Below are 22,721 nucleotides of genomic sequence, written 5' to 3'. Positions count from 1 at the left end.
TTAATTTTTTTAAACCGATTTCATGGGTAATCTTTGAAAATTTCAGCAGCCTCAAAATTGTACCCATGATTGTCATTTTTTTGTGGTAAAATGAAGCTGAAGACAGAAGGTCGTAGTTTCATGTATATTCGAGACCCTCAATACCCTCGAACTTTAGTGGCAGCAACTTTTCATCTCTACAAGTCGGATGTCAAGACACTCGCCCGAAAATCAAAATGCTTCACCTTAAAATCTCGATCTATACCAGTGAATGAGATACCACTTGTGGCTTGGATTCCAGAACACTAGAAATTTTTTGTAATATTTTGAACATTAAAAATTCAGTAAGAAAGATGGGAGAGTTAGATTTTTGAGTGGATTGGTGAGGAGTAGAACCAGGGGAAGGGATCTTTCCTTGTAAGTTGAGATGAAGAAGAATCAAATCCAGAAAGAATAAGATAAGGAATAAAAAACAAAAAGAAAACAAAAAAGGAATGAAAAAGGGTTTGGAATCTTCTGTCCCCAAATTAGTCTCTATCCCCTCTGCTCCTTTTTTGTACAGCTGTCATGTGTTTTCTAAATTTTTGTTAACCCAAACTCAAACAATGATAAATTGCAATTTTGTCATTTATTTTATAATTAATTTCCCCTATTACCTTACCAAATGTGGATTAATTGTCTGATTCTACTCACTTTTGAAAATTTGCATTGATTGCAGGGAGTTGGGATAAATATGGTAAAAAGGCACAAACAAGGCCCAAACAAGGGAATTTGAGTAGCAGTCAATTTTTGGAGACTAATTCAATTCGGTTTCCTTATCTATTGGAGGATATGCGTTAGACTTGGAGAGAAAGGAGGACACTTTCTTTTTCTGTTCTTTTGGTAGTTTCCACAGAGGAAGGAAGTCAACAAAGACTAGGACTCTTTTCCCTTTTTCTTTTCTATTAGCCGTATGGTGGGTAGACAATTAGTAATAGGATTTAAATAGTAGAATAGCAGACATTCTTGACTACTTTGGATTTTGACGTTTGCATCTTATTCTTGTGGCTTATTCCGTCGGATTGCTCCTCTCAATTGAGAGACGATGTATGCAACAATTAAATCTAGAATTTTGCATGGATTTTTCTCAACGGAGATGAACTAAATCTATACTTCTAGTCAAGGAACAACGGAGGATTTGGTTTGACTAAAATTATGAGATCTAACTGATTTTAGTTTTCCTATTATTTTCTGGTATTCGTATATTTCTTGTTTTATTTTCCTATGGTTGTTGTATTATTCAATTGTCCCGAGCCCAAATGTTAGATTAATTCAATAGCCTAGAGCCAATTAGAATAATTGGATCCGTAATTATTTGATTGTTCTAAATTAGTAGCAACTGACATAATCAGGGTTATATCAAGGGAATATACGGGCTAATTTATAAACAACTCTCCTAGTGTGTTGTTTGGTTAGAACAGGGTTTCTTTAAATCTTAAACCAATTGTGAAATTTAATTCTACGGTCGTACCTAGGATTATTTTGTAATTAGAGTAATAGCTAACGGTCGTACCTTAACTATCAATAATTACGGAGAAATTGATTGTCATCGCTTGTTTGGCAATTATAACTTATTTATCAGTTAATATGTGGAATTATTCTCGCATCGATGATCAATTAGAATAACCATTTCCGAAGTTGCTTCTTGACTAGAGCTGTCCAATACTATTTGAATTTTTACCTTCTTGTTATTTAATTTTTATTTAGTTTAATTGCAATATTTGATTAGTATAACTTATTGTTAATTTCTCTAAAATCCCCCATTGTCAATTTGAATTTCAAAAAGACAAATATCCCCAGTCCCTGAGGATACAACCTTACTTGCCATGTATACAAATTAACAAGTTTTCATGAATAAATTCTGGTATATCGGATTAAGCAAACTCTTCGAAGCCAGGGTGAATCTAGTAACCCATTGTACATCTAGAATCCCTACTCCAGTACTAGAATTGACTCAAGACTGCTTTTGTTGGCAACTAGGACTTTCATTATTATTATTACACAGGCATTCTACTTACTTTTGGAAATTTGTAATTATTGTAGGGAGTGGAACAAAATACCATAAAAATGTGCCAATTTGACGGTAGTCAGCAGAAGAATTTGAGTAGCAGTCAATTTTTAGAGACTAATTCAATTCGATTACCTTATCTATTGGAGGATATGCGTCAGACTTTGAGAGAAAGGAGGACACATCCTTTTTCTGTTCTTTTGGTAGTTTTCACAGAGGAAGGAAGTCAACAACGACTAAGACTCTTTTCCCTTTTTCTTTCCTATTAGCCGCATGGTGGGCAGACAATTAGTAATAGGATTTAGATAGTAGAATAGTAGACATCCTTGACTACTTTGTATTTTGACTTTTGCATTTTATTCTTCTAGCTTATTTCATTGGATTGCTCCTCTCAATTGAGAGACGATGTATGCAACAATTAATTCTAGAATTTTGCATGGATTTTTCTCAACGGAGATGAACAAAGTCTATACTTCTAGTCAAGGAACAATAGAGGATTTGATTCGACTTAAATTGTGACATCTAACTGATTTTAGTTTTCCTATTATTTTCTAGTACTCGTATATTTCTTGCATTATTTTCTTATGGTTGTTATATTATTCAATTATTCTGGACCCGAATGTTAGATTAATTCAATAACTTAGAGCCAATTAGAATAATTGGATCCGTAATTGTTTGATTGTTCTAAATTAGTGGCAACTGACATAATCGGGATTATGTCAGGCGAATATAACGGCTAATTTATAAACAACCCTCGTAGTGTATTGTTTGGTTAAAACAGGGTTTCTCTAAATCTTAAAGCAATTGTGAAATTTAATTCTACGGTCGTACCTTGGATTATTTTACAATTATGGCAATAGCTAACGGTCGTACCTTAACTATAGATAATTACGGAGAAATTGATTGTCATCGCTTGTTTGACAATTATAACATGTTTATCAGTTTATATGTGAAATTATTCTTGCATCGATGATCAACTAGAAGAACCATTTCCGAAGTTACTTTTTGACTCGAGCTGTCCAATACTATTTGAGTTTTTACCTTATTGTTATTTAATTTTTATTTAGTTTAACTGCAATATTTGATTAGTATAGTTTATTGCTAATTTTCTTAAAATCCTCCATTGTTAATTTGAATTTCAAAAAGACAAATATCCCCAGTCCCTGAGGATACGACCTTACTTGCCCTGTATACAAATTAACAAGTTTTCGTGAATAAATTCTGGTACATCGAATTAAACAAACTCTTCGAAACCAGGGTGAATCTAGTAATCCATTGCACATCCAGAGTCCCTACTCCAATTGTAGAATTGACTCGAGATTGCTTTTGTTGGTAACTAGGAGTTTCATTATTATTATTGCACAGGCATCGACATCCTGTCAATTTTTTGCGCCGTTGCCAGGGACTAGCGTTAGTTAATTTGTTTATTTTTAAATTCATTTTCGTTTTAATCTTCTGGTGTCCTTTCTAGTTTATGCATCGCTCCTCTCGTACATGCGAATTAATTTTTGACCCTGAGATAGAGAAGACCGTGCGGAGAACACGAAAAGAGACCAGACAGCTCAGAGAGGAACAATCTAGTGCTGCATCTCATAGATTTGATCCAGAAGTTGAAACAACAAGTTCGCTTAGCGATACTTTGAGTGATTCGGATAAAAAAGAAGTTACTATAACTAATGTACGAACATTAAGGGAGTTGGCTGCCCCTGATTTAAATCAGCAGCCATTATGCATTACTTTTTCAAGTTTGAATGATAACACCCCATTTGAGTTAAAATCTGGTCTAATTCATCTCTTGCTATCTTTTCATGATTTACCAGGTGAGGAGCCTCATAAGCACTTGCAGGAGTTCGATATTGTTTGTAATAGTATGAAGCCCCCGGGAATTACGGAAGAGCAGATAAAAATGAGGGTGTTCTCCTTTCTCTCTCAAGGACTCCGCAAAAGATTGGTTGTACTGCCTACCTCCAGGTAGTATCACCACTTGGGAGCAGTTGAAGAAAAAATTCCTGAAAAAATATTTTCTTGCATCTTAAGCTGCGAGTTTGAGAAAGGAGATATGCGGTATCAAGCAACACCCAAGAGAGTCACTCTATGATTACCGAGAGCATTTCAAAAAATTATGCATTAAGTGTTCTCAGCACCAAATAAATGAGCAATTGCTCATCCAGTATTTTTACGAGGAGCTACTTTTCAGAAACAGGAGTATTATTGATGCTGCAAGTGGAGGGGCGCTGGTAAACAAGACTCCTTGAGAAACGTGGGATTTGATTGAAGGGATGGCAGAAAACTAGCAATAGTTCGGTACAAGGGAGGATGTCCCGATACGCAGAGTGAATGAGGTAGAGACATCCTCTATCTAACAGCAGTTGACGAAGTTAACGTCGTTTGTTAGGCAATTGGCTGTTGAAAATATACCACAGGCCAAGGCATGTGAAATTTGTACTGCTATGGATCACTCTACAGAGATGTACCCAATGATTTAAAAAAAAAATGCGGAGCAAGTAAACATAACTGGTCACGTGCCCGCGCCAAGAAAGCCATATGACCCGTATTCGAACACGTACAATCCAGATTGGAGAGATCACCCTAACCTCAGTTATGGAGGGAATAGACAATCAAATTTTGCACCGAACAAACAGCAAGAGTATCATCAGCAATACCAACCTCGGCCAGCACCATCACCACCTCCTTCAAGCTCAGACTCGTCTTTGAAAGAAATGATGAAGCAGCTAATTGCTAGCCAACAAAAGATGAAATCTAACTTGCAAAGTCAAATGGGTCAGATACAAGCAATGCAGAGTCAAATGGGTCAGATACAAGTAATGCAAAATCAGATAAGTCAGATGCCAGTAGCAATCAACCGCCTGGAATCCCAAGTTCACGGAAAATTGCCGTCTTGACCTGAACAGAACCCGAAGAACGTAAGTGCAATGACCTTAAGGAGCGGAAAAGAAATTCAGGGACCCGAATTCGTGACTTCAAAGGGCAAGGATGAAGAGAAGATTGAGAAAGAGCTTGAGGCAAAAAACATAAGCAGCAAAAATTCAGTGGTACTCTCTGACCCGATCATTGAAGTTAAAATTAATCTACCTCCCTTTCCTAACAGGTTGGAGAAATCGAAGAAGCAAGACAAGTAGAAAGAGATTCTGGAAGTATTCCGCAAGGTAGAGATCAATATTCCCCTACTAGATGCAATCAAATAAGTGCCAAAGTATGTGAAGTTTTTGAAGAATTTGTGCGTCAATCGAAAAAAGCTGAGAGGAGACGAAAGAGTTGTTGTGGGGGAGAACGTGTCAGCGGTTCTATAGAGAAAACTCCCACCAAAATGCGGGAATCTAGGTATGTTTACTATCCCCTGTAGGATAGGTAATACTTTGATTAGAAATGTCATGCTAGACTTAGGAGCATCGATCAATGTAATGCCTAAATCTATTTATGATTCTTTGAACCTAGGTCCATTAAAAGAAACTGCGATAATAATTCAATTAGCTGACCGAACCAATGCATATCTTGAAGCGTTGGTCGAAGATGTGTTAGTTAAAATTAATGAATTGGTATTTCTAATTGATTTTTATGTACTTGATATGGATGATAATCATTCTCCCGACCCCTCACCTTTGTTGTTAGGTAGGCCCTTTTTTAGTATAGTTCAGACAAAAATTGATGTTAATAAGGGCACTCTCACAATGAAATTTGATGGAGAAGTAGTCTACTTTAACATTTTTGATACAATAAAACATCCTGTTAACTCTCATTCTGTGTTTGGCATTCATGCTACTAATCCCTCTGTGCAAGAATTTTCTGAGTTCGATTGTAAGGGTAAATTCAAAATTGCTGCGAATCAGTATCATGAGATGAAAGCACTGTATGAGGTGAAAATGAGTAGAAAATTAAAGAAGATGTTTGCACTCAATGACTATTTGGATCCCGAATGAATGTCACTGCATGCAGGAAAATCTGAATTACATCCAAATTGAGGAGTAGTGCTTAATGTCTAGCCAAAAACGTTAAAGAAATGCGCTTATTGAGAGGCAACCCAATTTCTTTCAATTGTTTGTTCAACTTTATTTGATAGTTTTAATATGTTTTCATAGAGTTTTTCTAGATTTCTGGTTTAATTTTTCATTTTTGATGATCAGTAGGTGTCCCCCTGACACGACGCGCCCGCGTCACTTGGGCGCGTGATAATGTGCAACTCCCAAGTTGTTCATCAGAAGGGTTTCCACCCTCATGACGTGCCCGTGTCGAGTTGCCTGGAGAGCTCTTCCTTCAATCATGGAGCAGACTGACCGTCTTGGCGCGTGGTAACTCTCAATTCAACGACTCTTCATCAGAAAGGTTCTGGCCGTCATGACGCGCCCGCGTCATCAGGGCACGTGATAATGAATAAATCTCAACGTTTTCGTCAGAAGGGTTTCCATCCTTATGACGCGTCCACGTCAGCAGGGCACGTGGTAACTTTGAACTCAACGGACATTCATCAGAAGGGTTTTTGCCTTTTTGACGTGCCCACGTCATGTTCGGGAAAAAGGTATGTAAAAAAAAATAAAAAATTTAAATTTTTTTTTCATTTAACCTTAAATTCTGATTTTTGAATTTCAAATTTTAAAATTTAAATTCAAAAAAAAAAACCCGAAAACTACTTTTTCTTTTTTGTTTTCTTATTCTTTTCATTCTTTTTCTTTCTTTCTCTTTTCTTCCTTGCCTTCTCCCCTACTTCCCCTGGTTCTCTTCTTCGGCCGAAACGCCCAACGCTGCCACCACACTCGTTCACCAAACACCGTGCGCCGCCTCGCACGTTGTGCATCGAGCGCTACCATCTACCTCCACTCCCTCACGACGAACGACGCCGTCTCCTTCGACCCGTGTGAGCACTAACTACGACCCGCGACCATCCTCACTGAAGTCGAAGCTGCATGCCACCACCATCAACTTCAGCCCACCGTTCTCGCCTATCCCTTAGCCACTCGAGAGGGAAGTTTCGTTGTCCTCTTTACTTTATTTGCTCTATTACCTGCATTGGGGACAATGTCGGACTTAGGTATGGGGGGGGGAGCTGTGGTATAGTTAGTATTTTTAGTTTTGAGATTTTTTAGATGTTTTTTTCCCTTTATTTCTTGGTATTTGTTCTGTTTTTCTTTTATTTTATTTTATTTTTACTTTTATTAGTGATCAACTCTTCTGTGACTACCAAGGTTTGATGATGGTTGTTGACTCTATTTCTACTATTGTCAAGTTTTAGACTAAAAGTATATCGAGTTAATTTGGTTGAGTCCAAAAATATCTCTTTGGTGAATATCGATGATTTTGTGACCCTATAATTTCTGGTTAACTTTTCTAAGTATAGAGAATAACTATTTGGCATTTTGATGTGAGTTGGTCTAATTATTGACTTTAGTTCTCTATGTTTGATGAATTGAGACTAGCTGCTGTTATTTTATGTGACATTTTGAGTTATTTTGTTGCCTGGTCGTGAATAAAAATTGGCTGTACTCCACTAATTATTACTACTGAGTAACCGGGGATCTTCACTAAAATGTCGATTCTCGCATCAAAAAGTAGTGATTTCTATGAGTACGTGGTCGTATAACGATAGAAGTTGGGTAATCGGGCTCTTTCATCTGACAAATATTGGAGTTCGCGTCAAAAAACTTTAATGGCTAGAGACTAAGCCTATTATTACTCCAAAAAGAAAAAAAATTAAAAAAGAGAGAAGAAAACAGATCATAAACACAAAAAGAAGTGTGAAGGTTGTGCCAACATGTGATTAAAGTCGGCTTGCCGATTTATGGATTTAGTGTTGAGATTTTGGTTTATAGTTGGATCATTTGTTAATAAATGTTGAGCGACCATTCTTTTTTCTTAGAATAGGTTGCCTTAAATTGGAGGAGTCCGCGGTTTAGAAGCTAATCGAGGTGAGATTTCTGATAGGGTGTTAATTGTTAGTAATTTTATTATTAATTTTCCCCTTTATCCTTGCCAAATAATGTTTTAAATTGTTGATATATACTTATTTTTGGTATTTGGACCTATCTACAGGAAGTGGAGTTGACCAGTGCTAAAAGGGAAATTTTACTGAGAAAAATCCTCCACACGTTAAGCCTCCAGCGGATTTACAAGTTGGGCCCACATAGTGTTACAAGGGAACTCCATTTTCGGTTACTGATGGGTAGTTCTTACTATGGGGAGTTGACTTGTAGTAGGAGTCCTCCTACCAAACGGAAAGTAAAGAAGAATTCGGTTTGGGACTCTTGTTTTCGGCGGGGACCACGGACTAGATTGGGTTGTGCCATTTCCTTTTGGCTTTTTAAGAGGACAAACGTACAGGAGGTTAGGGAATCAATAGTTTTAGCTTAGGCTTTTAGCATAGTTTTAGTTTTCTTTTCTTGGCTCTTTTGATGGCCTGGACCTCAGTGAAATTACTTGGAGATTTTCTCATAAAGCGTGGCTAAATTTGTCTAGTCAAGAACAACGGAGGATTTGGTTCTACTAAATTTGTGAGATCGAATTAGTTTTTATTTATTTCCATTATTCACTGGTATTCGTCTATCTTCTGCTTTATGTTCATATGGTTGTTTTATTATTCGATTATCCAGGGCCCGGATTCTAGATTAATTCAATAACCTGAAGCCAATTAGGGTAGTTAAATCCGTAATTGTTTAATTATTCTAAACTAGTGGCAACTGGCATGATTGGGTTTGTGTCAGGGAGATAGACAGGCTAACTTAAAGAGACCCTCGTAGCGTGTTGATTGGTTAGAATTAGGCTCTTCTAATTATTCATGCAATTAGGGAATTGAACTTCTATGGTCGTACCTAGGGTTGTTTCCTGATTAGAGAAATAGTCAACGGTCGTACCTTGGCTATCGACAAATTGAGGAAGAGTTGGTTGTTTATCGCGTGTATGACAACTATAACTAATTTATCAGATAGTAACTGGAATAATCCTTGCATCTGTGATCGAATTAAGTGAATCATCTCCGAAGTTGTCTCTTGGCTAGAGTTCGTCCATTATTATTTTTATTGTGATAATTAGTTATTTGAGTTGTAGTTATTTTATTTTAATTAATTTATTCCAAGTAATTTAGTTACTATCATTTTCAAAACCCCCCATATCTGGAACTTGAGAAGAAATTAAATTATCCCCAGTCCCTGTGGATTCGACCCTGCTTACCGCTATATACAGAATTTGTATTTTATTTAAGCAGGTATTTATTATTGCACAGGTTTGACGCCTGTCAATTTTTGGCGCCGTTGCCGGGGACTGGTGCCAGATTAATTTGTTTCTTTTTGAGTTCATCTTGTTTTTATTTTTTATTTATTTTTCTCTTATTTTTTTTATTATAGTTTATGGCTTCTAACACTCCGTATTTTGGTGATAGACTGGATTTTGTTTCCGGGGAAGGCGATGAGACTAGTTTTTTTGCTAAGTTTGCATATTCAGAGGCAGTAAACTCTATTAGAGAAAGAATGGCTGCTGCAACCTGTAAAATTTGTTATGCCAGGGATCATTCGACCGGTATGTGCCCCGAATATCAAGATAATCTGAGTGTCCCACTCAATAATTATGGAGATTTTTCACCATGGTCTCAAACGTGGTATAACCCTAATCCAAACGGGTATGATCAAGGATGGTGGGATAACTCCAGTTATAATTATACAACAGGGCCAATGAATTTTCAGCAGTATGAGTCTCAAGAATCATCATCTATGTCAGGTATGTCTCTTGAAGAAATAGTTGAATTAATAGCTACTAACACATATCAAATTCAACAGGAGACACATCAACTTCAACAGGAGATAATAGATTTTCATCAGGAGACACAAGTGAGCAGGCGTAACCTAGCAGATCAAATGGATCAATTGACATTTAGGATAACGCCATTGGCTTCTCAAATGAATGAAGAATTGCCCTCACCGACTATTATCGACCATGAGGAAGACGAGAGTGCAATTATTCTGACAAATGATATGGTACTGCAAGAGTCTCAAGAAGAAGAATCTAAAGATGCAGTTGAAAAGAAAGTTGAAACGCAAGAATTGAGACCCCAACATCAAATGGTTCAAGTGAATGAATCCAGTGAACAATCTCCAAATGCGGTGACATCTCCTCCATTCCTTGATCAATATTTTCCTGACTCTTATTCTTTAATTCCTGTTAATGAGATTGATTTTATTATACCAGACGATTTTGAATTTCATGCCAGGAATAAGTTAAGAGTCATGATGGCAAAATATCTCGAACCAATAAGTGCTCTTGATGGAGGAGTGAGTGAAGATTTAAGGTCATTACTTGGTTGTTTGGCGCCATCTACTGGTCCATGGAAGACCGTAGCTTGTGTGCTTAAGAATTACTCTATTTACGAGGGCTATCAGGATTACATAGAAGATGAAGCACTGAAGCGAGCTACGCGATTTTATCCTCCATGAATAAACAAGACAATGTCTAGCCAAAGATATTAAAGAAAGGCGCTGCTTGGGAGGCAACCCAAGGCTATTTGTTTTAGTTTTTGAACATTTTTGGAGTTTTTGTTAAGTGTTAGTGTCAATTAATAGTTTGATGTTTGGTGACAGGAAATTGGCAGTTGAACGTGCCCACGCCAGGTGGTCACGCCTGACGAAACTCAATTTCCGAGAATTGATCTGAGGACTCTATAGCAGTTGAGAAAGAATCAAAAATTTTCGACGGATGCTCAAAAGAATAGGGGCAGTTAGGCGTGCCCACGCCTAAGCCAGGGGCCCAAAAAAAAAAAATTCCAAAGGGCACGAAGCCCTACTCTTTTCTTCTTCTTCTTTCTTTTCTTTTTTCTTTCTTCTTTCTTCTTCCCTTTCTTTCTTTTTCTTCTTGCTTCTTCCTCATCCGCCACCACCCACTTCGCACGCCGCCGCTCGCCCACCCTCGCGGCCGAGCAGCGCAGCTCGTCTCTCTCCGCCACTACCCACCGCGCGCCACTGCCTCTCTCGCTCCCTCCACTGCTGTCCGCCGTTGCCTTGGCTCTCCCCACGAGGCGCGCAGCTCATGACCACCGCAACCTCTCCTTCTCCCCTCACTCTCCCTCTCAAGCTCACACTCTACCGCGCCTCGCCGTCGATAAGTTCGCCACCCACCACATCAGCTCGACCTCTACCATGGACCTCCACCTCCACTAGCTCACGGCCAACACCATCAGCAGCATCCTCCTCTGCTCCGCACACCGCGCGTAGCCCACGGACGACCAGCGCCGCCCTCTTTTCTCCCTTACTCACCCTCGCGCGCCACCTCTCGCTCAGCCCACATCGTTTGTCCGTCGCCGCCGCTGTCCGCCACGCCACCAGACAACGCCGTGCGCCGCCCGTCTCTCTGTTTTCCCCTTGCCGCGCGTCACCACCTGTCAATTTTGACAGGTGGAGGTATTAACTTTCTACCCTTGTTTTGGCATTTTTCCTGAATCTTCAGGTGCTGGGTTTTGTGCCTCTTTGTGGGTTTCTTGATGGATAACGCAGGAGGTGATTTGAACATTTTCTGGGGTTAATTTTAGGGTGGAATTACGTTTCTTTACTGCTCCATTTGGGCGTATTTTCTGATAATGATTACATTGTTGAATATTGATTTGGTTTTACCTGCTTGAGGCCTCTATTTTTCATCTGTGTGGATTGAATTTGGGTTGGCCATTTGATTTACTTTCTCCTTGAGCATTTACCAGTGGTACTGATAGCAGTAGTTTGCCTCAAATTTCTTAATCTTAAGTGCTTGACTGCCTAATTGACTACTGGGCTCTCGTGCTTAAAGTGTTGCCCGAATTCTGCACTATGATTGCTGGAATTCCCACTCTCTTGGGTCATTTGCTATTTTTAGTAGGTTGAACTGTGTAATTGACTGTCCAATTGGAGACAGTTGTTGAGATTTTGGGTGGAGTTGTGTCCAATTGCTGAATTTGTTATTTTGATTAGCCACTAGCACCGCTCTTAGTTGTTCGAGTTATTGTTTTGTTGCATTGTTGGGAGCTGTGCTCTGGTGTGGTGGGTCCTTTTTCTGCGTCCGTTTGCTGAATTGGGATATGAATGTGACTTTGCATTTGCTTATTGAAGTGGGTTGCCTCTAATTGCCTTGTGTGGGAATATTTTGTCTTGTTCATCTCAATTACTTAGTTCATTGGGGTACCTTTACGACCTTTGGGTGCCTTAGGTGTGCATTTTATTGTTTGGTTTGGCCGTGTGATTTACTTCTTTTCTACATGTGCACCAGTGGTACTGGTTGTGGTGTTTGGCTTATAATTTATTCGTCTTATGTGCACCAATGGTACTGGTTGTGTTGGTAATCTCGGACTGCTTTGTTTCTACATCTGACTGAATTGGGGCCACCAGTGAGTATTGATTGAAATTGCTGTATTGTTGGGATATTTGTATAGTCTCTAGGTGCCTAGGTTGTGCATTTTGTTGATTGGGTTGTCTACGAGGGAGGCACCAGTGGCTATTAAATTGTTATTGTTTTGAATTTGCTAAGTGGCCTCTCCCACCGATGGCCTCTGATGCTAAGTGGCGCCACTTCCGAGATCAGGTTCACCACGCGGATGAGCAAGTAATGCATATCGCCAACCAGATGGCTCCAATCTCTAAGAACCTGGCCGCGTACTTCCACCATGTCTGCTTCACTCCCCCGTTCCCGCCTATCCCGTAGCCACTTGAGAGGGAAGTTTCATTTTTCTCTTCACTTTAATTGCTATATTACCTCCATCGAGGGCAATGTCGGACACAGGTGTGGGGGGGACAGCTGTGGTGCAGCTAGTATTTCTAATTTTTAGTTTTTACATGTTTTCCTTTATTTTTGTTATTTGTTCTATTTTTCGTTTATTTTTTTTCTTTTACTTTCTAGTGGTCAGTCTTCATATGAATACCAAGTTTTGATATTGGATTGTTGTCTCTAATTCTGCTATTGCCAAGTTTTATTAATAAAAGGGTATCAAGTTGATGTGGTTGAGTTCAGGAACATCTCTTTGGTGAATATCAATAATTGCTTAACTTTTCCAATTTTTGGTTAACTTTTCTAGGCATAGGGAATGATTGTTGGCATTTTTCATGTGAATTGGTCCAATTATTAATTTTAGTTCTCCATGTCTGGAAATTTGAGGCTGGCTGCTGTTATTCTTGTGTTGCTTTTAGATATCGTGCTATATGGTTGTAAATAAGAGTTGACTGTACTCCGCTAGTAGTTACTACTGAGTAACCGGGGATCTTCACCTAAAGTGTTGATTTTCGCGTCAAAAGGTAGTAGTTGCTATGAGTGCGTGGTCCCGTAGCAATTGGAGCTGAGTAACCGGGCTCCTCCATCTGGCAAATGTTGGAGTTCGCGTCAAAAGGCTCTAAGGGCTATAGACTAAGTCTTTTGTTATTCAAAAAAAAAAGAAAAAAAAAGGAAAAAGAAGTGAAGTAAAGATTGTGTTAGTATGTGAATAAGTCAGCTTGCCGGTTTATGATTTTAATGTCGAGATTTTGGTTAATAGCTGGACCATTTACTGATAAATGTGAGCAACCATTCCTTTTTCTTAGATTAGTTTGCTTTAAATTGGAGGAGTTGGTGGTTGGGAAGCTAACCGGAGTGGTCTTTCTTAGATCTTAACTGTGATGCGTGATATATGTTTTTCTGGGTATCTTGGCAATACGGTAGTTGGAGCGATAGCCATTGTCAAAATTTTGGTATTCAATTGCTGTTCTCATGCTTGAGGGCAAGCATGATTTAGGTGTGGGGGGAATTGATAGGGTGTTAATTGTTAGTAATTTTATTATTAATTTTCCCATTTATCCTTGCCAAATAATGTTTTAAATTGTTGATATATACTTATTTTTGGTATTTGGACCTATCTACAGGAAGTGGAGTTGACCAGTGCTAAAAGGGAAATTTTACTGAGAAAAATCCTCCACACGTTAAGCCTCCAGCGGATTTACAAGTTGGGCCCACATAGTGTTACAAGGGAACTCCATTTTCGGTTACTGATGGGTAGTTCTTACTATGGGGAGTTGACTTGTAGTAGGAGTCCTCCTACCAAACAGAAAGTAGAGAAGAATTCGGTTTGGGACTCTTGTTTTCGGCGGGGACCACGGACTAGATTGGGTTGTGCCATTTCCTTTTGGCTTTTTAAGAGGACAAACGTACAGGAGGTTAGGGAATCAATAGTTTTAGCTTAGGCTTTTAGCATAGTTTTAGTTTTCTTTCCTTGGCTCTTTTGATGGCCTGGACCTCAGTGAAATTACTTGGAGATTTTCTCATGAGGCGTGGCTAAGTTTGTCTAGTCAAGAACAACGGAGGATTTGGTTCTACTAAATTTGTGAGATCGAATTAGTTTTTATTTATTTCCATTATTCACTGGTATTCGTCTATCTTCTGCTTTATGTTCATATGGTTGTTTTATTATTCGATTATCCAGGGCCCGGATTCTAGATTAATTCAATAACCTGAAGCCAATTAGGGTAGTTAAATCCGTAATTGTTTAATTATTCTAAACTAGTGGCAACTGGCATGATTGGGTTTGTGTCAGGGAGATAGACAGGCTAACTTAAAGAGACCCTCGTAGCGTGTTGATTGGTTAGAATTAGGCTCTTCTAATTATTCATGCAATTAGGGAATTGAACTTCTATGGTCGTACCTAGGGTTGTTTCCTGATTAGAGAAATAGTCAACGGTCGTACCTTGGCTATTGACAAATTGAGGAAGAGTTGGTTGTTTATCGCGTGTATGACAACTATAACTAATTTATCGGATAGTAACTGGAATAATCCTTGCATCTGTGATCGAATTAAGTGAATCATCTCCGAAGTTGTCTCTTGGCTAGAGTTCGTCCATTATTATTTTTATTGTGATAATTAGTTATTTGAGTTGTAGTTATTTTATTTTATTTTAATTTATTTCAAGTAATTTAGTTACTCTCATTTTCAAAAAACCCCCCATACTTCGGACTCTAAAAGAAATAAATTATCCCCAGTCCCTGTAGATTCGACCCTGCTTATCACTATCTACAGAAATTATATTTTATTTAAGCAGGTATTTATTATTGCACAGGTTCGGCACATGTCAATTTCCTGGATCTTGACCACTGATACTTGATAGGTGTTTTTCTTGGTATCTTAGCAATAAGATAGATGGAGTGATAGCCCTTGTCAGAAATTAGTGTTTGTTTATTGTTCTTTTGTTTGAGGACAAACATGGTCTAGGTATGGGGGGAATTGATAAGTTGCAATTTTGTCATTTAGTTTATAATTAATTTTCCCTATTACCTTACCAAATGTGGATTAATTGTCTGATTCTACTCACTTTTGGAAATTTGCATTGATTGCAGGGAGTTGGGATAAAATATGGTAAAAAGGCACAAACAAGGCGCAAACAAGGGAATTTGAGTAGCAGTCAATTTTTGGAGACTAATTCAATTCGGTTTCCTTATCTATTGGAGGATATGCGTCAGACTTGGAGAGAAAGGAGGACACTTTCTTTTTCTGTTCTTTTGGTAGTTTCCACAGAGGAAGGAAGTCAACAAAGACTAGGACTCTTTTCCCTCTTTCTTTCCTATTAGCCGTATGGTGGGCAGACAATTAATAATAGGATTTAGATAGTAGAATAGCAGACATTCTTGACTACTTTGGATTTTGACTTTTGCATCTTATTCTTATGGCTTATTCCATCGGATTGCTCCTCTCAATTGAGAGATGATGTATGCAACAATTAATTCTAGAATTTTGCATGAATTTTTCTCAACAGAGATGAGCTAAGCCTATACTTCTAGTCAAGGAACAACGGAGGATTTGGTTCGACTTAAATTGTGAGTTCTAACTGATTTTAGTTTTCCTATTATTTTCTGGTATTGTTTTATTTTCTTATAGTTGTTGTATTATTCAGTTGTCTCGGGCCCGGATGTTAAATTAATTCAATAACCTAGAGCCAATTAGAATAATTGGATTCGTAATTGTTTGATTGTTCTAAATTAGTGGCAACTGGTATAATCGGGGTTATGTCAGGAGAATATACGGGCTAATTTATAAACAACCCTCGTAGCGTGTTGTTTGGTTAAAACAGGGTTTCTCTAATTCTCTAAATCTTAAAGCAATTGTGAAATTTAATTCTACGGTCGTACTTAAGATTATTTTGCAATTAGGGTAATATCTAACAGTCGTACCTTAACTATCGATAATTACAAAAAAATTGATTGTCATCGCTTGTTTGATAATTATAACTTGTTTATCAGTTTATATGTGGAATTATTCTTACATCGATGATCAACTAGAAGAGCCATTTCCGAAGTTACTTCTTGACTAGAGCTGTCCAATACTATTTGAGTTTTTACCTTATTGTTATTTAATTTTTATTTAGTTTAACTGCAATATTTGATTAGTATAGCTTATTGCTAATTTCCCTAAAATCCCCCATTGTCAATTTGAACTTCAAAGAGACAAATATCCCTAATTCCTGAGGATATGACCCTACTTGCCCTATATACAAATTAACAAGTTTTTGCGAATAAATTCTGGTATATCGGATTAAGCAAACTCTTCGGAGTTAGGGTGAATCTAGTAACCCATTGTACATCCAAAGTCCCTGCTCCAATACTAGAATTGACTCGAGACTGCTTTTGTTGGCAACTAGAACTTTTATTATTATTATTGCACAGGCATCGACAACCTGTTAAACAAACCGATAATAATCGGTTGACAAGTTTACTCAGAACCAATTAAAACAGATAACTCAATTTTTTTTTTATTTTCTCTTTCCGTAAATTCAAATTTACGACCAAATTCAAACAAACTGAAAGTAATTGGTTGTCAAGTTTATTCAAAATCAATTAAAACAGATATCTCAAAACTTTTTTTATTTTTCTTTTTAACAAAAAAGAGTCTTGTTGATCGTAAACGTAGAAATCAACTAAAACGCTTCTTTATTTTTTACCCCAAATCATCTTTTTCTTAAACCCTAACAAGTACTTTGATTCATTCATTATATCTTTAATCTTGCAACAAAAATGCTCAAAGGATCAAGGAACAAGCACTACAACAAAAATGGCCTTTAACGGCATTTAAAAGTGTCAGTATAGATAATCTAACCTAACACTTTATCTATCCTCACACCTAGGGCGAGTGTTGTCCCTTCCAATGTGGGGATAGACTCATACTATTCAACATGTCAGGAAAACTATGCTGTTATAACATCCCATCTACCAACAAAAATCTCTTTTCTTGATAATTGAAAGTGTCAGGATAGGTATAGTACAACATTAGAATATCGAATTCTATGTTGACACATTTAATTGCCAGGAGTTATTTTTTTTCTTTAAATAGAAGCAACCTGCAGGTAGTGCTCCCTGCTCTACATTCCGTTAATCAGAAATCCAAAGACTTTTAATATTATTCCAAAAAATAGAATGCATATAAGATAATATGCTATGATGTAAAAATCTAGAAACATCAAACTTGAGCAGTATTGTGATTATGAGAACTGAAAATGCCAACTCCCATAAGCAAGAGGAGATTTGTCATCATGTTTCATACATCAAAAGCAGAATGCAAATGAGACTAAATGATATACAAGCCAACACACAGTGGAAAATCTCAGAATAAATGCAAGCGCACTTTGTTTATAGCAATAACAATTGGCATTCCAGCTGCTGTGGCATGAGCAATGGCCTCTTCTGTTTGAGGTCGAATTCCATCATCAGTAGCAACTACAATAACAGCAATGTCTGTTACTCTGGCTCCACGAGCTCTCATTGCTCCAAATGCCTATCCAACCATTTGTACAGTTATGTTAGATAATTCATCTTGACAAAGGCCTTTTAAGATATGTCTGCAAAATCTCCAAGAAGAGCATTTGACATAAAAATTTTAAAAAGCAAAAAAAAACTTGCATGAATAAGCAGTTAAAAGTTATAACCAGTGCTACATCATTAATTACCTCATGTCCAGGGGTGTCAAGGAAAACACAAGTCTATGGCTTGCCATCAAAAGGTACTTGTACCTTGTATGCCCCCATGCCTTGAGTAATTCCACCTGCTTCAGATGCTGCCACCTACAGTAGGTTGTCTAAGATTTAGTTCCCAGCTATTCAAGTATCATAACATAAGACAGAATAAGGTACTTCTTCTAAAGTCATCAAATCATAATGGCATTACAAAAAATGTACCTCAACGTGAACATCAATAAAAATAATCGATTCATACCTTGCTTTTCCTGATGTAATCCAAAAGTGTGGTCTGCCAACCCAAAAGAAAACCAGTAATATATTAGCTAAAGATTGTTATGGGACAATAAATCTAGAATGACTCTCCTAAAGATCAATTAACTGGAAGCACACAAAATGTTCATAGGCAACAATCAAATAACAAAGAAAGGTAAAATTATTTCTTGGGTGAGATCATAATGACTTCAAAAAAGATCCATTAACTGGCGACACACATAATGCTCCTTGAAACCAACTACAAGAAAAAATTTTGTTGCTTACTTTCCCATGGTCCACGTGTCCCATGATGGTCAGAACAGGAGGCCTGTCTTCCAACTTGTAGACATCATCTTCATCAAAAATTTCCTTTTTTTGCCATTTCCTCCACTTTCACAAGGTCAGCATCAATAACTTCAACATCATACTCCTGATAGATCATCTTCACCATGTCTTTGCTGAGAGTTTGCACACCATCAGGTTTGATTCCCTTTGAGTATAAAGATCTAAAAATCTCACCTTCACTAATGACCAAGTTGTGCGCCAACTCCTCTGTTAGCATACCTTCTTCGCCAACTTCCAAGATCTCAACCCTAACAGGTGCAGCATCTTTAGCTGCCTAGAGTCGTGCAGCTTTACGACTTGCCTTTGTCCATTTTTTGCAATCAGCTACTGTTTGTACATCCGAAGGCAGACCAAAAAGTGGTCACATGCCCAGCTAGATTTTCAACAAAGATTATTGAGGCATTTCATCAAACATGTCGAAGGCTATTACTAATTCTACACAAACAACTCCATTTCCTCTTTCCCTGTCCTCTTTTAGCTTATAAACCTCTGAAACGCTATAATTTATAACCATCACATGCCTATAATAGCACAAACTTGGTCCAAATTTTGAACCAAAAATAACTATAAAACAACTTTCCGAGTACAATTTCAACAAATAGGGGGAAAAACACACACACACACACAAAGATGCACCACATATCTGTGCAACTACAGGAACGCAAAAACCACGAATTTGAAGTAGTAAGTGGGCTTTCGTCTTACTTGGACGCCTTCGGAAGCGGTAGAGACAGGGGAAGAGGTGAAATCGGAGTCAAGGGTAAGAAAAAGGAATATGGCGAGACTGAAAAACGAGATTGCCATTAGTAAAAGTAAGCCAATGAACTAGGTAGTTTGCCAAAAGGGCAAATTGAGATTGGACTTGGAAGACGATTCTCGATGAACTACTCGAGTCGGGGGAGAAATTTGTTGAGCCGAATTCGAAGAAGAAGAAGATGATGACCCGGAAGTGGGTTTCCTTCGAGAGAGATTTTGTTGCTGATGCTGCTGTTAGCTGCCTGAGGGAGCCACAGTTGAAGCTTTATGGAAACTGCTGCCTGGCTGCTACCCATTTTTCCCACCAACTACATCGGAATCTGACAACAGAGAGATAGAGAGACAGAGAGAGGGAGGCTGGAAATGGTGGAGCTGGAAAATGAAAATTTTGAGCAAGTGTTTTGAGTAAGCGTTTTGGCCGGCAGAATGAAAATTTTGAGTGTTTTAGAGCAAATGAATCTTCCGCCAAAATCAAACGATCCCGTTTAGTGTCTTTCTTTTTTTTTTGGTATATCTTACATTTTCTCAAGTGTCATGTTAGATAGTCTAAAGGCACATTATTATTTTTATATCTGATAAAATAAAAAAAATTAGAGTATATATTATTGAATTGCTAATAAGTGTCATGATAGGAGTGCTATAATGGCACAAACCAACAAGTGTCCTTACAGACATGTCAGGAAAGACCATTTTTATTGTAGCGAAGATTCAATTTCATCTTTATCCAAGTAAAGCAAAGCAGTAGATCAACTATGCCAATTTTACAATATATTTGATTCATGATCTGTCTGATTATATTAGGAATTACCTGTACTCATTGGAACTTGTATGCAATAGGAAAAATATTGTACAATCCCAATCAACATCATTGTTCATATAAGTATTTATATGTATTGTGAAGTTAATTTAGTTAATAAACTAGATCTAATTGTTCAGGCATGAAGTTCCGGTAACATCGTAAAGCGTGCCTTTAGTAGTCATGTTCCAGTAATACCGTAAAGCCTTTAGTAGTCAATGAGTGATTGAAGTAAACTTTTTCAGTGATAAGTTTATAGTTAAAAGCTTTTATTTTTTACCAATGCCATTCGATATCTAAGCGGGTTTATTTGTATTTAATTACTTCGTAGATATTGAACAATTGTTTACTTTTTTCTTTTTACTATTTTTTGTGGAAAATTCTTGTAATGAGTTAAAAATTAATTTTGTAAACAACAAAACAAGTACTGATACGAAATCGTAAAATTAACTACTAAAATTTTTTTAAAATTGTAGATCATGGAGTGTGATGATTCCCTTGAGAGCAAGTTCCCACCTTGTCGTAAATTTGAATTTATGTAAAGAGAAAATTTTAAAAAAGTTTTGAGTTATCTGTTTTAATTGATTTTTAGTAAACTTGTCAACCGATTATTATCGATTTATTTGAGTTTGGCTTATCAAAAAGTTAGAAACACGTGACAGCTGTACAAAGAAGGGACAGATGATATAGAGACTAATTTGGGGACAGAACATTTGAAGCCATGAAAAAGAAGATATAGCAAAAGAATCGGATTAAGAGGCTTTCTTTTGTCTCACGAATTTACATTTTTATCCCCATAAAATTTTGTTTATTTTAGTTACACTTGTAAGTTAATGGAATATGCCAATTACTCTGTTAGTGTTGGGAATGCCATCAAAAATTGCATTTAAATGGATAACAATTTATAATTTAAGAAGCAAAGTGCCAATTACTCTATTAGTGTTGGGGGTTCGACCCGTTTAGCATATAAATGAAATTTATACGTAAAATGTTCAAGCTACTCAAACTCAATTCAAATTCTATTCAATAAAAACTCGTTTAAATTCAATTCAAAAAGTTAATTGAACAAAATTTCTGATGCGGTTGAACACGAGACCCATGGTGCTCCAGTAGACCCTGTGAAGGTGCTCCAAGGTCCAGTGACACGAGCACGAGATAAGAAATTCAAGGAGTCGTTTCAAGCCTTGGTTCATGCCGTCCAAGCCCAAGAGAAACCGCCCATTGAAGGGATTGAGTTGGAAGATCCTTACAAGACGACTAAAGTGTTGTTTACAATTGAAGATGCGCTCCGCTGAGTTGTACGGGAGTCTCGCCAAGGGAAGGCCCAAGGGGCTGGCCAAATTTTCCTTGTTATTTTTTCAGTTTATTAGGTCTTCGTCATGGCTATAAATAGCCTCAAGTCGGATGTTACATGGAGTTTTTGAGATTATTGAATAAAATTCCCAGAATTTCATCCATTCCTTGTGGCAAAAATCCCTTAGTTTGAGAAAACTAAGTTGAACATCCTAGAATTGATCCTAGGTTGCTCTTGACTTATCAATCAAACACACACACTTGATTGTGGCGTCCTCTATCATTGAATCTGTTCTTGAGTGGTCCAAGTTCGAGTTCAACTCCATCAAATCATCAACGTGTTCCTCTAGATCCGAAGTAGCTTCCGCGTCTCGCATCAATTTCAATCTCTTCAAAATAGTCAAAAAAAATCTTGAACGCTAGGCCATTCAATTTTTTGGATTTTTTTACGCTCCTATTTGTTTCGCATTAGTTCCCTTTTCTTTCCCTAAAGATTCACTGGGGAAAATAAGAAAAGGCACGTGGGGTTAAAGTGTTGTAGTAAATCTCTGAGTGTTCTACAGCATCTCGTGTATGCACGCTCTTTGAAACATCGCTTCGTGAATGTCATAAACTTTTTGAGAACTCTTTGAAACATGACACTCCCGGTCCCAGACTGGGGCAGAGCCATTTTGCGCCACTCAGTTTTATAGAATTTTCAGAATAGCCATTTTGCACCTTTTTCTATTGTTGCCTCATTTTTGCCCTCTTGAAATTTGATAATATTCTCTCTAACCCCACAATTGCCCTCCAAAAGTTTTAAAATTTTGTATATATACCACCATCATTTCTATAATGCAACATTAAAATAAAATATATATAATGCTATTTTTACTAACAAATTTTATTCGTATAACATTAAACTTTTCATAGCCTTATGAATTACAAGTTAGCAACATTCATTTGCTAGTTTGACTATCAATACAGTATTTGTCTATATATGAAAATATACATCTACTACTCAATGCATAATTTAAATATTGTGCACTATTATACAATTGTTTATGCATAGTTTTATTCATTATGTTATTTTACACCATTAGATGACCTTATAATAATTGCAATTAAAAAAATTTGTAGATAATTCTTTTTAAATTATTTAATATTGAATAAAGTGGTGTACTCATTGCAAACATTTAGCTATCCCAAAAATCTATAACACATAGTAAACTTATGCTAATATAAGTATTGAGAGATTGTACAATCCTCTTTTGGTATCATACCTCAAGTTAAATTCATGGTTAGATGGTGAAATAAGTTTTTCAGACCGTTAGACTATTATATTAACTTGAAA

General features: G+C 37.3%; 1 long non-coding RNA gene across 1 annotated transcript; it reads right to left on the bottom strand.

Moving 5' to 3' along the window:
- Positions 1-17,991: 17,991 nt before the first annotated feature.
- Positions 17,992-18,575, bottom strand: LOC113767088. The gene is made up of 3 exons (XR_003467856.1): positions 18,484-18,575; positions 18,203-18,235; positions 17,992-18,051 (listed from the first exon to the last, which is right to left on the bottom strand). It is a non-coding gene; the product is annotated as an uncharacterized LOC113767088 (long non-coding RNA).
- Positions 18,576-22,721: the final 4,146 nt, after the last annotated feature.

This window comes from Coffea eugenioides, chromosome 3 (genome assembly GCF_003713205.1).
Source record: "Coffea eugenioides isolate CCC68of chromosome 3, Ceug_1.0, whole genome shotgun sequence".
Classification (NCBI taxonomy): domain Eukaryota; kingdom Viridiplantae; phylum Streptophyta; class Magnoliopsida; order Gentianales; family Rubiaceae; genus Coffea; species Coffea eugenioides.
Note: the sequence above shows the minus strand (reverse complement) of the source record. Positions and strands in the feature narration are given on the sequence as shown.